At 37.7% G+C, this 16,562-nt stretch overlaps 1 protein-coding gene across 5 annotated transcripts in view; it reads right to left on the reverse strand.

Annotated features, from left to right (window-relative positions):
- Window positions 1–16,562, reverse strand: part of B3GALT1 (beta-1,3-galactosyltransferase 1) — a 324,178-nt gene that overhangs the window by 27,128 nt on the left and 280,488 nt on the right. Inside the window, exon 2 of one of the 5 annotated variants that reach the window (XR_012836132.1) lies at window positions 10,200–14,471. The exons of the other annotated variants lie outside the window; for them this stretch is intronic. The gene's annotated coding sequence lies outside the window, so the exon portion shown is untranslated. Of the gene's footprint in view, window positions 1–10,199; window positions 14,472–16,562 lie in introns of those variants that run through there. 5 annotated transcript variants of the gene reach the window in all.

The raw sequence follows: 16,562 nt of genomic DNA on the forward strand, positions 1-16,562 counted from the left end.
AAATTAACTAGATGCTGAGTATATTTAAATTATAATTTCTCCTGGCAGTAGATCATTTGGTGAAATAATTTTTCCAGAGATCTCTCTGCCTGCCTTTGAACAGCCTGCTGTTTCTTGCCACTGTTGTTATCAGAAAGTTCTTACAGACTAAAATATACTAAATAAAGCAGATATTAGCCAAAAAATAGGTGCAAAGGCTGCTACAATAAATGCTCCCTATCATTGAGTGGCCTATACACATAGGATTTCCAAGGTGCAACAAACTTCATCCAGTGATGATTTCTCTTTAGAGAAAATAAAACAACCCCTGTGCAGGGAGTGAATTCATTCAAATATGTGAGAATAGAAAAAAGTATAGAGTTGTGAGAATACAGCTTCAATTTTAAGGTCATCCTTGTATGGAAGATGAGCTTGGAAAAGAAATTTCTTAGGACTCTTGGACACAAATTACATATTTGATAGATACTGGTTTTTATGGCACATTGTAGTTCTCTGTGTAAGACACCCTTGGTGTTCCAAAGACAATAATTAATAGGTTATCTGTCAAGCTTACCCCATGGGACCTAATCATCTCCCTTTTTGCTAACATTCCCTTCTTCTCCAAAGGTGCTTTTTCGTTTCAGATTTTATAAATGATTACCATAATTAATTTAAATATGGAGAATTGTTTGCAAGCTGTCCTTAGGCTGAGGTCTGTGGTTGCTTTTTCAGGCCTTGCTGGTGTTGCATGCCTAAAACCATGTCTGCTCTTTTGTCTGCTACATAATGTTGTCTCATAAAAGCGCTGCCTCTCACTACAAACTGAGTCTTACTTAGAAAATTCATTACTTAGTTCCTATTATCTTTCTTACCTTGCGTATTTTCGTCGCTAGTTATAGCTTTATGCAGTTTGCTTTGCTTGGCTTTGGTTTTTTTTCATTAGACTGTGAGCTTTTAAGTTCAGAGATATAACTTGATTTAATAGGATCTCATTTGAGAAAATGCTGGCAGGTAGTACAGGACATAAATAGTAGAAATAATTGTCCATAAATGCTTGTTAATACAAATATATCTCCGGTACTTATTTAGAGCATTTTATTTGAAATTTTCTATTTTGAGCTAAAAGTTCTCTTCATTTTAGACTCTTGTTCTTCCAGCCTGTGAAGTTAAGCACTGAAAGTTCTGCTGCTGCCAGTGGGATCAAGGGGAGATGTGTCACCAGCTAAAAGTCAAGCTGATCGGTTTTAGTTGCTGTGAGCTACTAATTTGATGAACCTCCATATAGGACAGGTGTAATAGGGAACACTAAACAAATGTCCTAGCTTCCAGATGTCCTTGCCATGTCTGAGCAGAGCACTGACATTTCTGCCATCAAGTTTTAGTTTAGAATCTCAAACTTGAAGTAGTTTGAAACAAATGGTTTTGTGAATTTTATGACAATGATTAAAGAAAAAATAAGTTCTACCCTCTCCAGAACATTAATGGCAGACCAGATGACACATCTTCCATACATGAAGGGAGATTAAGCACTTTGAAAGCCACGGCTTTTCAATAGAAGTGAAATTGAGCTTTTCAGAGCAGACTATCCAATCACCTCATATAGCAAGCAAATCACTCTGCTGAGTGATTTTATAATGTGGAATGTTTTTGGAGTGCTATTGCAAACTTCGTATCATCCTCAAGCACAAACCCCCGTACACTTGCTATAGAAATGACCCTATTAGGGACAGCTGTACAAGTGACAAATCTGCACATAGATTGCCAAATAAAGTAGCAGATATTCTATGCAGTAGCTGTGCTTTTTAAACCTTTCAATTTTGTGAAATACACTTCTCTAATGATGCTCATGTTGTTATTCCAATAATAGATTATATCCAATCACTTCAGAGTTTTAAATCTAGTCTGGGAAAACATCAGAAAATGTAATTTATCATGCACTTGCAGTCAGCTGTAGCGAGTGAGCTGACAGGCCTTTCCTCCTACAATCTTTTGCATCGCTTTCACCATTTGGTCATGAACTTGGGAGGAGAGATGCCAGTCCATTCTACACTTTTCTCACAACTGTGCTGGCAATGTTTGCTATCTCTGTCAAAGGCGGATTGAGCAACATTTATTTTCTCAATAATCAAAATTAGAGTCCTACTTTATCACATTGCAACCTGTTTTTTTGCATCTCAAACCAATCAGAACTATGCTGGAGCAAAATTCAGTGAGCAACCCTCACCAAGTGTTCTTCCCAAGACACTAAGCCATTGGATACCTGTTTCTTAAATCTTCTGATAAAGAAATAATGATACTTCAGAATACAACATTATTTAAAGTCCAGACTTGAGATGTAACTTTTCATATTTTTAAAGTTTTCATATTTTAAAATATGAATTAAAATTCCTCTTCAGGGCCAGGCAACTTTGCAGGATGGAGAGAAAGGATGGTATGGCTATGTAGTTAATTGGGTTTACTTTCTAACTTGCTAGTAAAAAAAGTGTCATTGCTTTTCAGAATATTAAAACTATGCTTGTTTTTTGGTGAAGGCTGCAAAGCTGGAAACTAGTGGAAGCTGTGGAGAATGTTTATTTAGTGTTTCTCAGACAGACCGGGACTACTTCTGTTTCCTCTTTGTAGACGGCCACAACCATGTGGCCCCAACGCAGAGGGTGGGCAGGGAAGGCTTAATGTCTGCTGGCAAAATGCTCTTTTGCCCTAAACAGTTGAGGTTGTGTCTGCCAGTTGACTTGCCCTTACTGTGACCTGCTTTATTCCTCTGATTCTGTCTGAGGAAAATGGATCTAAATTCTGCATGTATTATCTAAAGCACTTTGAATGTTTGTTTCACGTTATCATTGGAGCCTTACTTATCAGCTGGTTTTAATCCTCTGCAAACATGGTTTAATAGAAAGCATGGGGAGAGAACAAAGTAATCTAAATCTCCATGTGGATTTGCATCAGTGATGTAGCATAGGCAAAAGACAAATCCCCCAAAGCTGTGGATCCCCAATTACGGGACTTGCCTTGTGTATGCTGGAGCAGCAGGAGCTGTCAAGTCTGCATCACTGCCTTTTGCTCACAGAACATTAATTACCTTTGCTTTGAGCCCCTCCTAAATTTTGGTTCCCAAAGGGATCTTCACCCTGCAGTGACTGAGAAGTGTGGTGGGTGGAATGGCTTGTTTCTTGCTTCTTCTCACTCTTAGGCCGTGCTCTCCTGTGCCCTTGTTGGAAAGCACCAGCTAAATAGATGTCTGTGTGAGGAATGGAGGAGAATGTTCCTTGTGAGTGGCTTTTTTTCAGATTTCCCGTCACCGAAGCCTGACAGAGACTTTATTATTTATAATTTCTGTGATTTTGTGTTGCCAAGTTGTAATGTAAAATGCCTATGCAGATATTTTTATATGTTTACGGTATTGTCTGGCAGTTGGGGACTTTGTAAGGGTGGAACTTGTGAATTCTGGGTGATTTTATGAAACCATTGTGTTGTGGATGCTTTGATATGGATGTGATCCATGATATGCTGTTAAGGCAGTGTCGTGCCTCCCTCAGAACAGGACTTGAGGGCTGGGTGAGGAGGAGGTGAAATGGCTGCTGGGCATGCTCTTCAAAATGTGGGTGCAGGGAGGTGAAAATTCAACCTCTAAAGATTGCCTGCAGAGCTTGAAGCAGTTATATCCTTTCACTGGAGTTGCAGCAAGCCTAAATTTCACTCCTTATTTAGTATTCTAACATTCGGTTTGAAACACTGCTTTATTGGTTAATTACATAGTATGCCTTTATGTGTTCTCTTTCTATAGAAAGTGTTTCCAAGAAAGGTCGCAAGATTTCCTTTTATATTACCTGATTTAAATTAAACAGCAGAACAACAACATGCTGTAGCCATCTTTTAACCTGAAGCACAGCACTATGGTAGTGTATTATCATTTTTCGTTAACTTGATGGTTTAGTGAGTACCAAATGGAAATGTTAATAAATGAAATATGCTAAAGCAGAACTCAGTTACATGCAATATATTATTCCTGCTCCTTTGAACAAATTTATTTTTATGCTCTAATGTAATAAGATCAGCCTTGACCTCTCACTTCAAAATGTTGTCATTGTATCATAAATAGTAAATACAGTGTTTTATATATATACACACACGCTATAATTGCAGTTAGACTTGTGCTGGTCTCATGCTGCATTGTTTCACTGATGTCAATGAGGTTATGTGGTTAAGCGAGAGCAAAATGTACTCCTTCCATTTAGACTAAAATGGCAAATTACAACTCTGAGTGCCTTTGGGAACATAGTGAAAGTCACAATAAAATTAAATTATAATTTATGCATTGATCTGAAATAGGAAACTGAGTGCTTACAAATTTTACAGAAAATTGCAGCTACTAGTGTTGAAATTTTGGGCCTGTTTCTTCATTGCGTCTTCATCACCTTGTTACAGCTCATTGCAGAACTTGAGACCCGTTACTGCTTCTCACACAAGAGGAAAGTGGGTTTTGTCTAATGGCCAGAGTAAAAGAGTGTCAAACTCATTTTTACTAGAGAGAATTTAAAAAAAAAAAAAAGTTGAAGGAAGTAAAATTATTTTTGTAAGATTGTTTCTTTTTGAACACAGATATGGGCTGAAGTTAACAACATTTCATAATCAAATACCAGAACAGTGACATTATCATAATCATCATTATTTTAACTCAGAATGAAGAGAGTTGTGATTTACATAAGCCAGTACATGTTCATCTGCATTAGATGAGCACACAAGCATACTATGGTACTTGCTGATGTCATACATTGGAAAAAATGGAACATTACATCCTCAGATTCTAACACCCTATTCAAGTGTGAAAAATCACCTACATGTACATTTTAAAGACTAGCTTTTAGGGTATCTACTACCTTTTTTTAATTCCCAGAAGTACAGACCACCAGCAGCAGTTGTGCTTTATGAGGTGCTCCAAAGAAGGGACTAGTTTCTTGAACAGACTACATCTAACTGTCCTGGGTCAGAGCTGGATCTGAGACTATTGCTGAAATTTTAATTTAGTGGGGTAGATGCTGCAACCTGTGCTGAGGCAGTGAAGACAACATCATTATGATAAAGTGAAAAAGGCTTAGACAGTCTCTAAAAAGTGGTGCTTGGTAGTAGTATAGAACTGGCAGCCTCCAAGGGACAGATAATGCTCTGGGAAGTGGTGAGACAAGGATTTTGTGCAGATCTCAGAAACTCAGAGAATTTGGACTAAGGTATAACTAATGATAAAACAGAGATATGAAGATAGATTGGTGGTGTGCCAAAAGTTACTGGCTTAAATGTTGATTCTCAATAGAAAGGCATGATCATCTCTTCTTCATGAATTTAGTTTTATTTAGGAAAAAAACCAACAAACCCTAGTCTTGAATATCAGTGTAATATTTCTGTAGAAGTTAATATTATGCATAGAAAAAACTTGGACAGATCATCTGCACTGACTCACCCTCCATAACCAACTATTCCTAACAGCACACAGCAGGACCTTTCTGTGAGTGCGTGGGTGTGTGGCACTGCCCCAAGTTTTGCATATATAAAAAGTGGAGCACAGTGCCCTTTGGCTCTGATCACTTTCTCCTGTGCTCTCAGAAGCTGTGTGGGCCTTTCTTTCCTTTCTCCTGTGCTAAAGAAATACAGCAACTTATTTTCTTTCAGAGAGTCATAGAGCAAATAAATGCCCCCAGCTATGGCTCTGCTTTTCATCTCACAGAGAGCAAATGTAGGCTGGTTAAATGGATCAAAGGAAAAATGTAGCTTGGCCACAAGAAAAATAAGTTCTATAATTGATTGGGTCAAGAAGAGCTCAGAGACACCTGCTTGGATGAAAACGGAATGGCATTCACAGCACAGCCAGGAAATCTGATCTAACATGGCTAAAACAACTCAGGAGCTTCAAACATGCAAGTTGAAACTAAAGTTAGAGGCAAACATGAACAACGTAAGCTGTGGCAGACCAGCCTTTGTATGCTTGAGGGCCTTGTTCATTCCCAGGCAGGTAGATAGGCCAAACCAGTATAGCGACATTTCCTGTGAATGGTAGCTTTCCTAGGAAACCCTGCTCAATGTCAACCAAATTCTCTGTTTCTCTGGCTAGCTTTCTTAGCTGACCCCTCCACCCAGCAGCCAAATTTGGCAAGCTCATAGGTCAGATCAGGCTCCTGGCCTGATTTATTGGCCATTGTTAGTTGAAATGAATGGGAATTTGCAAGGACATGCGAAGTAACACAATACAATAAAACCAGTTACGTGCTCCTGTACATTAGAAATGCAGGAAATAATGGGTTAAAGTTGTAGTTTTCAGGGAAAGCTCTTGCATTCTTTCAGCTGCATTCTGCAAAAGGAACTGAACATATAGTCTCTATGCACTAAAAGCAACCCAGAGTGCTGTTGACAGTATAAGGAAAAATCTAAAATCAGTTACTATACCCATAATACCAAATATGCCCTTTATGTTCCTCCTCCCCATACTAATGTTTATATCTTTTCCTACAAGTGCTCAAATTCAAGTCCCCAATAGGATTCTCCTGGCAGGCAGAAATCGATGCAGCTGCCTCTTGCAGTTGCTAGTAAACAAGTTGTATTGGTCATGGGACCCTGGCAGGTGAGCTGGGTGGTTATGTGCATGGTGAGTTATAGTCCCCATTTGTGACCTTGTGGGAGGACCACAGCCACCTGGAACAAATTAGAGCAAATGGCTTTAATGTGTTCAAGAGATGGGGCAGAAAATCAGGGCCCACCCAATGGTGGTGTAACTGCAGGGAAATGTCAGTGATGTCAGCCCCTAAGGTGTCAGCAGCCTCAGACTTCATCTAACAGGTAGCTGCTTTGCACAGTAATACACTAGTAATGCAAGGGAAGGAATGAACCAGCTATACTGACCCAGCTTGTGAGTTGCACAAGTATAGAAGAGAGGAAAGGATTAGCCCAGGCACATTAATAACCCGCACGTATCTGTGGGAGGACAAATGAGTCACTAAATCTATGGTTAATCACTTGTATACTGTATTTAAGTGTGAATGTGTATATATGCACCTATATAGAGAACTTTCTATATGTGTAAGTATATAAATAGACATGGTTAGCTATGGTTCAATGTTCTACTTTGTTTTGAACTTAGAAATTGATTTTTTTTTTCTAACTAGGATTTTAATGACCCCACAGAAAATGCTCACTTTTCAGAAAGTCTGTGACTATCACAACAGTTTTCTCTGAATTAATCTGCAGAAACTAATCTTGACCTAATTTTCCAGACCTTAGACAAAATGAAACTGAAGCAGTTGACAGCTACACATTAAATGACAACTTTGCACAGTAATTTATTAGTTAATTTTACCTACTTGGTGATGACTGTCCTTGTACCTTAGGGTTATTTGTGTTTTTCTGTTATCTGCACTTTCCATTTAATTGTTTATAAACATGCTAATAGTGTTCTATACATTGGTCTATTAATGTAAAATTTAGACTTTATTTTTGTGAGGCTGTTAATTATTTTTCTATCCAGATTTTTGGTGGGCCTGCAGGAAAGAATGATTCTGGTTTTGATTTATTTTGAAGTAAGATTCCTGAGGGCTGGATTCAAGAATACAATCCATTTGTCTTAAGCACTGCAAGGGCTCATGGCAAAGACCTGAAAATCAATTTTTTGAGAGACAAAGAGAAGTTGTGTAGCTGTACAGAGGTTTTAGCAGTCCAGAACACTGAGGAATTTTTTTTTTCCAACTGGTCTTTAAATGATTATAGATTTGTTTGTTTTAATAGGGTGATAGTCAAGTATTTAAGGCTCTAAATATAGACCCTCTAAGTAGAAAAAAGTGGGAGATGTTTGTAAGACCAAATAAGAATACATTCCTGAATTTAAAATAAAATCCTATCAAAGCAGATTGATTGGAATTTAAGATCTCTCTGACACAGCTGGAAATAAAACCAGAACTAGAATGTGACTTTAACTAGAAATCATTTAATACTGTGCTGCTTTGCTGACTAAATGCAAAATATGAGCTGCAGCCTTGTGTCTACCTGTCTCCCTACTGGAAACCCAGTCAGGGTGCACCAGTCACCTCTCTGGAGGTCTGCGTCAGCCTGTTGGCTGGTGAGGAGGGAGGAGTGCTTGTACAAGTGCTGGTGGTGGTGGTGGCGGCGGCCATCTTGGGAGCCCCGTGAAGCACTGATGCCTCGTGGTGTTGGTGCACAAGTGGCCTTGCTTGGTTGCCAGCACAGCAAATCCCATCTCGCCAGGTTTAATCAAATTGTAAAGGTTTATGAAGTTGCTCACGTGTGAAATAATTTCCAGATTTGTGATGCAAGTTTAGGAATGAAAATAAGACTTGGGGTCCTTTGAGTTATTCAGCCCTTTCCATAGCCAGAGACATTGACGTCCTGTGAGACAGGTTGATTCTACGTTTGAGTGAGGCCTGACTGTAATAATCGTGAAAAGTGAACAGGGAAAGTGTTATGGATAATACTATGCAAAACACAATGAAGGAACTGAAATATGTTTCTGATGTGCAATACAACAGGGAATATGTCAAAGGACAATGTTTCGTTTTGCTTCTGTGGAACAAAGTCTGGGTGTTCAGTGTGTGTATTGTTTATATTCTAAATAAGTCCTTAAAATGTTAATGTTGAAATGGATTTGTTTGAATAGAATAGACATACGTTTAGTTCATTGGAAGACTTCACAATATTCAATGATAAAGCTGAAAAATAATTTAAGTAGACTTTTATTAAACATGAGAGAACTAATCTGTGTTTCAAAATATATTTGCATAGGTTTAAGGGAACTTTTGTGATTGAAAGAAGGTGAAAAAAGAGGATTAAAAGTAAAGAATTATATGGCAGTGAGACTTTAAAAAGACACTAGGAATTTAATCCTATAAATCCTGTAGGAGTTACAGGGCAGGACTTCAGCTGATAAAAAAATTTTTGTTGCCCCATTGAAGTAATTCTGTATTTACAGTGGAAGTCTAAAGATCTGTACTTTCAAATTGCATTCCTATATAAAAAAATAATCTCTGAATGGAAGTCTGCAATCAGGGGTTCACATAAATACAGGTTACATTACACTGCTGTCTCCCCCTACCCACCCAGTTGTCTGGTGTGACGACCAGTGGTGAAGATGGGGGCTGTCCAGAGCCAGTACTTGAGAGCAGGTGAGGTGATAGACCACAGTGCCATTTTAAGGCAAGGAAAACTTAAATTATTCAGAAGAAATAGTGCAACACTTTCAAACCATGAATTAACATTCAAGAATGCATTCTTCTCTATTTTCACCCCCCCAGCGCCGGCACAGCAAATCTGTTGCTGGATGTGTGAGATGGAGGGAGAGCTGTGAGCTGTGCCACGCTGCACACCGCTGCGTGCAGGGAGATCTGCCTGGCAGGTCTAGCAAGCCTTTTGTTTCCCCATGTGTATAACAATGATGCGTTGGACATCCTACATCCATGCATGTGGTATACACTTGCCTAAGGTCTCAAAAAGCCTATGACAACCCTTCAGCTTGTTGAGAAGTTAGTATTATTATGGCCTGTTTTCTGATATGGATCTCTGTGGCTGGCTGTTTCTTCTGTGAACCTACTGACTGATACATACGAAACAAATGAACGTTTAAGATCAAAAGTAAACCCATTCATGTACAGACTCTCTTGCTAACAGGTACTTCGAAACTAAGGTGAGATGCTTCTTTTGCTTCCATGTCACTTTAAGTGAGATGGGTACCATGGAAAAGTTGACATTTAGCAATCTACTGTTTGCTAAATTATTAGTGGGTTTCTCCCTCTTAATAATTTTGGAGTGCTAACTGCTAGCAAATTTTCCTTTTTTAGTAGTGGTGACTGTACTTTTAATGTTATAAAGAGACGTGAATTGCAGCATTACGTGGAATTACATATAAATACTAAAACCTAACATTTTAGTTTGCCTAAAGAACAGATAATGCAAAATTCATCAATATATGTCATCCTAGTTATGCCTATCGCTTGTGGAATGAATGATTTATACAATTAATGTAGTCTTTTTCTATTTGTGCAAGATCAATAATTAGATCATGGTTTCTTAAGTGTCCATGTTTATTTGCCAAAATGTCTTCTGAGATTTTATCTCAAAGAAGGACTGCAAATTTTAAAAAAATTATGCTGTGCTTCTTAGATGTGCCTCTTCAGATGAGCAAAAGAGTAGAACTTTATTCATTGGATAAGTTTGCAAGTGTTTCTAGAACTAGTTTGTGTGTGTGAATTTGCCATTCTATTTCTATGAAATCTCACGCATTCAGTTTTGAAATTTGTTTTCTGTTTGTGCCAACAAAACTCAAGTACCTGAATATTCTAAAAAAATGCTAAGGAGTCTGGAGAAAATCAATTAGGTGAATTTCGATTCTAAAATAAAGAACTGGTTTTTTTAAAATTTTTTTTTAATGAAGAAAAAATAAAAGGCAATAAACATAATACTGAGACTGAATATTTATTTAGTCATCTCCTAATTAGTATTAAAAATGAAATTCTGGAGACAAATGCAGAAAATGTGAATTGAAAAAAGGATGAATTACTGTAACCCTTACAAATCCAACAGAATGTTTGAATGCATTTTATAAATTGATTATAAATTCTCTGAGTACAAGGGTGATTCTGCTGCTCTCTCTCCCTCGTCTGGTGACTTTCCTTATTTTTAGGAGAGGATTTTTTGTGTTCTTATCTTCTTTTGTAATTTAGCAGCTGGCTTTCTTATGCAACCCTGATAAGCTTGAACAACTTCACAATATAGTACCAATAATTTATCAGTTGCAGAAGTAGAATGAGGTTGGGTATTTTGTGTGTTGTGGTTTTGTTTTTTTTTTTTTAAATTAGGAATCCTTAACTAAATTAGAAATGAAAAGAAAAAAAACCAAAAAGCTATTATAACCTAGGCCCTGCAATATCTGTTATTACAGATGACAAGATTTTTTTTTTTTTTTTTTTTTTTTGCAGCAGGTCCACATTACAGTGAATCTTGCAGTAATGCTTGACAACAGCTTGAAAATGTACCTGCTGGGACATTTTTGATCTGGAATTGTGCTGACTTATGGCTAGACCTACAAGTGGCTCTGCTTGTGGGATTTTACTCTGTGTTTTTAAACCAAAAGTCTTCTATCTATTTTAGAAACTTCTGATGCTTCTTGCGTAAGTATTTCATTAAATATTTATTTGCCACACAAAAATTCAAGGAAGCTAACATTTTACTTTTCATTATACACTCAGGTGTAATACAGATCAGTAATTCTACATGTCTCACATGGAATCACAAGACACAAATGATCACTGACCTCCTACTTTTCCTGTGAATGTCATCTAAAGGACGCAGTGAGGAGGACACTTCACAGACAGGATGCCTTTAATTTCCTCAGGCCTCATTTCATATGGGAAAATCTTAAGCATCAGGTGAGTCTGACTGACTGTTATACTATCAGACAGATATATCACAATTAGGAAGCCCAGAATAAATGCAACTTTTCTGGTCAATGAAGCATGAGATTAAAGGCTGATGTCCAAATGTGAGAATCCAATCAGTCAGTAACATGTCTATGTTACAAAAGTAAAATACTGCAATTTATGTTACATATTGTAGCACAATGTGGTTCCTATTCATGTAAATTATAGAAGATTTTATTATGAGTAATTAAATACGTATCTGGAATAACAATACACCATGTTATCAAGAAATGGCATATGAGAAATGAAGTATGGAAGTGGTGTTTTTGCTTCCACTTCACGTTATTTTCCAGACTGAATAATACACACCAAGGTATAAGTTGTTATGGATACTGACTGCAGTTTTGTAACTTCTGTTACGTTTGGGGATAAACTGACTCAGTAGTTACACAATTAAAAAAGGCAGAGAATATAAAATTCAATTTACATAAAGCATATAGGGTAGGAGAAGCATGTTCTTGAGAAGATATTTTCAGTATCAGACTACTGCATTTTGCAATGGTAACCAGTTCTTGACAGTCTAACAGTGCTTTGGATGTTCCTGTGATGTATTTCCTAAAACTAAGGGAAATAAAGGGGAAATTGTACTGTTTCTTTGTGATATGTTCCTTGAGGAATAGAACTATGAAGCTTAAAGATTGCTTTGTAAGTGAGATGTGGTCCTGTTAAAGACTCAAGAGATTTTGGTGGGGGAAAGACTTGAAGGTTATGGACTAATCTAGATAGAGGTTTATTTCACAGGTCATTTATTTGGATGATAGAGATTTTACAAAAGGAGTCTGGGGAAATGCATTAATTTCTTTAAAGTGACTAAATGTGTATGGTTTTACGATTGTTCTCACTTTATTGGGTAATGCACCTTTCTGATTTCCTCTTGATGACTCCCCAGAATGTATTTATAACTCATTAGGATCATGCCTAAGCTATGCAGGTCAGTATCTGAACATGTGTGTCCATTGCCTGTATGTAATAATGAATGACAATGGAGGAAGAGGACTGTGCTGTTAGTTGTAGAGACTAGACACCCTTTTTGGGTGACCGTGAAGAAATACAGCTGATGGAGGATAGCTGGATTCACCTATCTATCCATCTTAGTAGAAATACGAGCCGTGTATTATGAGATACACGCGTATGTGTGGGAATTGCATCTAAGAGGTTAAAAACACAGGTGTCCGCTTATCTCTTATAGAAACATTGTGGATGGAGATCTGCAAGGTTGGTATGAGAAGTAGCTGAAGGAGGGAGTCTTATGGTGGCAAGACAGCCCTGTCTTGACTAGAGAATGCGGAATAAAAAGATAGATGGTTTCTACACAGAATTTTGAAGGTCATGGTGCCCGGAGTGAGACCTTTTGCTTCCTTATCTGCAAAATGAATATTAAAGTTGACATCCCTAAATATGATAATGAGCTAAAAGGAGTACATGCTAAACATATATGCCTATAGTACTTTCCACCCAAATCATGTTAAACGCCACCCCGGGAGGGAACAGCTAAGATTGGAGTGTAATGGATATTGAGGAAGATACCCCCGGCAGGGGAGAAAAGAAATTGAAGACCCTGAAGAGGCAGTCAATGGGCTGTGTGCCTTCTTCTCCACCCAAGACAGAGACGCCTTCTTGGTAAGCAATTGCGATCTCACCTTTTTGGTGAGTATACCCGGGACAGTATTTTGCTAGCATTATAATTATAATCATAGTCCTATGTTAGCGCTATTGCAGTAAGTGCATTTATCAATGACAATTCCGAACTCTTTACATCTGTCGCTTTAATAAACTTTCTATTAGTTTCAACTTTGCAAAACTGAGTCAGTGCAAGTCCTTTGGGGGCTCTGACAGGCAAATGTTGGCTCTGGTATGTGGTTATATATATAATCCTTTAGACATAAACCGTTGACCAAGTCTGGGACTAAGACTGGACCTAGCCGCACCTAGGCTCCTCTCTGAGAAGGAGTTTAGAAAGCAAGGGGGTCCTTTCTGAACCTCGTGACTCAACGGGAGGGCCTCCTTCAGCCACGCACCAGACTTTACCTTTTACGTGACAGTGTGAAGAGAATAGAAAATTGAGGGCATGTGCTGGCCTTTCAAACAATATAGAGAATGTGCATTTATATGTACTTATGTGTAGGTGTATAAAGTTGACCTAGACACCAAAAACACCCCAATCCTGACTTCACCCAGCTGTGATGTAGAAGTCCTGTATGCCTGGTAAACCCTACTAAATAACTGGTTTTATTACTTTGAACACAATACCTTGCTAAATGCGATTACAGAGGTCGTAAATCCACATTGGTTCGGGAAGAGAGGTCTGTATAAAATGAGCAAGTAAATATATCTCATGTTAGTAGAATCTACGTTGTCTAAGCTTGGCCTTGTGATTCCTTTTATCATGGTTGCCTTCATCTTACAAACGTATAATTAAAACGTTCCTAATTACCAGCTTATAAGAAGGGGCTTTGAATTAAGCTGTTGAGAAATTTGGATGAGGAAATAGCATAATTTTATGGTTTTCATTGTTCTTTGTTCTTAGCAGTGCTTGCTTCATCCTCACAAGCTATCACTGTGTGTGGTCACTTTCCTTTGTTGCAAGACTCTGTTCTCATCTTGTCATGATATCTGCTCACAGTCCACGTTATGGATTTCACTGCAGTGTCATTCTTCCAGATGCTGCCAAAGGCTATTATTCTGGGGGAAAAGTATCTTTTTTTAAAAATCTAGTTCAGAGGGTATAAACATGAAAGTGAGAGTTCGTGATCATAGCCGTTTGAGTTGTGCTTTGCCAGACTCCCTGGTTTTATAGCATGAAACAAAACTTCATTAGAGAGCATATGGTTATTGTGACCTCTCCTGACACTGTTGTTTGCTCTTTTCCAGTATCGCTGCAAAATTTTTACAATGAATGAGAACATCCTGAAAGTATTCATAGTGTCAGTACTAGTTGCCACACTACTGTTGGCTCTGTAAAGCTGGCAGAGACCATGTTCCATTTCCTTCTCTTCTGTTCCTTTCCTGCTGCAATTGCATTTCCTGCAATTAAGACAACAAAACTTTCTAGTTTTGAAAATTTAAAATTTCATGATAAATTTTACACTACTTCCACTCTTCCTGTCATAATTTAGAAAAATGTACTCAAGGGAAGAGGTTGAAAAAGTGATTCAGATAAGGTATCAGGTGGGAACAGAATACAAAAATTCTGTCTCCCTGGAGAAGAGTGTTGAACCTTATAGATAGTCCCTTATCCATTGCTGGTACTACTTTTACTATTCACTATAGCTTATGAAAAAGTGTAACACAGAGAATTTTTAAACTTTTTTAACCCTGTCTGTCATCGTCTTTTTTATCCCTGGTACTTCATGCTTTCAAAACCTTCCTGCATAAACTTCAACTTCAGCTTTTAAATTTCCTGTAGCTAATTTCTTCTGCTAATTAATGCACCAAAAGCAGATTGTTTGCAATATATATATATATTTAATTTTTTCCCAGAGATTCAGTTTGTTGTTCCAAAATGCCTAGTGTTGTAATATATATGGTGGAGTCCATTTGCTTAATTTCCTAAGATCTGTGCTATTTCTTGAGATGCGGAAAACAATTGGTGCATTTTAAAACGTACATTACATTTTTATTGAATAAATCATTCTGACAGGAGCAGAAATAGCTATCTTCCTGCTGTGGGTATATAAAAGATACACTCATCTTTGTACTGAACCTCTAGATCTCATGCATATTATTGTGTTAGACTTTGTTACAGCTGAGACATGGAATAAAGCTTTCAGCAAAGGTTTATTTTAAATGCACTGGTTTTTGAAGCCTAAAGTGCGTGTTAAAGTAATGAAATGTTTTATATTCAGCTTTAACACTGGGCAGTAATAACGAAAAGGAAATATTGCTGCATTCAACCAGGTATTTTGTATTTAATATTATTTATGCTAGACAGGGAGAATAAAAGATACAGAAGTGGCTTAGACATAGCTGTGATTTTACTAGAATTCTGCTTTTCAGGGTTGTTTATAGAAGCTAATGTGATTTTAAGATTTTTAAAAAAAATATTGCAAACTGTCATTATTCTGTAAAATATAAATTCTGAAGGTTCAACTCATACCAACTTCATTGTAACTTACAGCCAGGTTCCAAGCAGTGCACATCCTTCTACCAGACCAGACCGTTATCAGCCTTGAAAAGTCCTTAACATCAGAGTAGCTTCTATAAATAGCAGCGTTAAGTAGTTTGAAGTCATAGGAAATGTCTGCCATTCCTTGGAAGTTCACAGTAATTTCTTTCATTTATTGAGATGTTTTACCACTTCTCTGTCCTCTAGGAAAAGCATGCCTCTATTCAGTCTGCTTGACATCTAAAGGATGTGAGATTGGACGGTTATAAATGAACCTTTGGCTTAAGGGGAGAACATTAGGCAGACTGGGAAGACCAGTCCCATTGAAACATCTGCTACATAAAAACAGAGCTGAATTAATGTAGATTTCAGTAGCTGGACTTGTGAAAGCATAATTTACGAAAACTAAGATATAAACATTTTGGTTTGTGGGGCTTTCACATCTGGAAGTACACAGAATACCAGGAAATGACAGTGCCCAGAGGGACTAGTACCCAGGGAGGGTTGTGGATTCAATGCGTCCATCGTTAGTGTAACTTAGATTTTATTAAAATCAACAGGCATTTTACCACTCATATCCAGTACGCTGATATCCACTGTGCTGTAAAAGCCATCAGACGAATACAGAGCACTTCTCACATCTCACCATAAATTGTACTTTTCTGTGAGCTTGTTGGGGTACAGAGTTTCTTCAACATTTCAGTCATCCATAGCAAACCAAAGCATGTTACCAAATTTGTTGTCAAATGAGTATGCAATGATGCGTGTATTTTAGATCCCAGATTTTTAGGAGATTATGTAGGCTTACATGGACTAATATGAAAGTAAGCTCTTTCACATCTGTCCAGAAACTAATGTTATTTTAAAGTGACACTTCAGTATTCCTGTATGCTTTTTGCCTAAGAACATGTGCTTTCCTACTGTTGCAGAGCCTTTCCTATTGTTGCAGATATTTAAAATGCATTGTTTGAATGGCTACAGCCACTGACTACTGGAAAATCTGAAAAGAG

The sequence above is a fragment of the Balearica regulorum genome, chromosome 6 (genome assembly GCF_011004875.1).
Source record: "Balearica regulorum gibbericeps isolate bBalReg1 chromosome 6, bBalReg1.pri, whole genome shotgun sequence".
Taxonomy (NCBI): domain Eukaryota; kingdom Metazoa; phylum Chordata; class Aves; order Gruiformes; family Gruidae; genus Balearica; species Balearica regulorum.